This window comes from Alligator sinensis, unplaced genomic scaffold, assembly GCF_000455745.1.
Source record: "Alligator sinensis unplaced genomic scaffold, ASM45574v1 scaffold1318_3, whole genome shotgun sequence".
In the NCBI taxonomy this organism is placed as follows: domain Eukaryota; kingdom Metazoa; phylum Chordata; order Crocodylia; family Alligatoridae; genus Alligator; species Alligator sinensis.
In genome coordinates, this window is record NW_005842634.1 from 921,625 (window position 1) to 923,040 (window position 1,416).

Here is a 1,416-nt window from a genome sequence, read left to right on the forward strand (position 1 = left end):
CTCGTCCTCTTAAAGGGACCAGACCTGAACACCAAACTTTGGAGGGTTTGTAATCCTGCTTAGCAGGGATCTTTATTTTTGTTCCTAAAATACATTGACAATGCACAGCCACAAAATGGGGCTTGGCTTTGTGAAGTACCTAGTCTTATTATTTCAGGGCACCCTTACACTTGTTGGCAGCAGGATCTAGCCTTCAGCCTTCGATACTTCTCTGCACATGACTTGAAAGAAGCTCACAGAGGTCAAGTGATTTTCCTAACAGCCCATATGTGTCAGTGGCAGAGCCAGGAAAGTCCTGGGCTAGGTACAGACATTCAAAACGGCTGAGGCAGAATCAATCAAAATTACACAGATTTCTGTAAGTGGTGTAATTTGAATCAGTAGCAAACAGAACACACATTTGCCCTTTGGTGGGGGGGCAGGGGGCAAATCTTAGACTGAATTCCACCATTTTTAAACCAGTTTGTGTGTGCCAAACTTCCACTCTGTTATGGGTATAGGCTAGTTTCCAACCACTTATACCAGTAAAAGTAGTACCTGACACTGATTCCCAGATCATTTTACCCATTAGCTATGTCTCCTCCCCAAAACCAAGGATCCTTTTGTGGCTTCACAGAACCTGACATTCAGTAACACAACGGGGGATGACATGGTTGGGGACCTACAGATCGGTAGCCATCTGGGGGACAGTGATCACCTAATAATAGAATTCACCATAAGATGTCGAGTGGGTAAGGTAACTAGTACGGTGAAAGTGCTAGACTTTAGGAAAGCTGATTTCAATGAACTCAGGCGATTAGTCAAGGACGCACTGCAGAGTAGGAGTTTTGAAGTGATGGGAGCCCAAGAAGGGTGGCTGGGCCTTAAGGAAATGATCCTTTGGGCACAAAGCAAGACGATCCCCGAGTGAGGCAAAAGGGGGAAAGGGGCCAGGAGGCTTCCCTGGCTGACCAGAGAAATCCAGGGCAGCCTAAGGGACAAAAGGGGAGCACATAAAAAGTGGAAACAGGGAGAGATCACCAAAGATGAATATACCTCCTCTGCTCGTGCTTATAGGGAGGCAGTTAGACGGGCCAAAGCTGCCATGGAGCTGAGGATGGCAACCCAAGTAAAAGACAACAAGAAATTGTTTTTTAGATATATAGGGAGTAAAAGGAAGGCCCAGGGAGGAATAGGACCCCTGCTAAATAACAATTGGTGACAGACAGGGGGGGCAAGGCTGAACTCCTCAACGAGTTCTTTGCCTCAGTGTTCCTAAGAGAGGGGCACGACAAGGCTCTCACTGGGGTTGTAGAGAGGCAGCAGCAAGGTGCCAGACTGCCATGCGTAGACCCTGAGATGGTGCAGAGTCATTTGGAAGAACTGGATACCTTTAAGTCGGCAGGCCCGGATGAGCTCCATCCGAGGGTGCTGAAG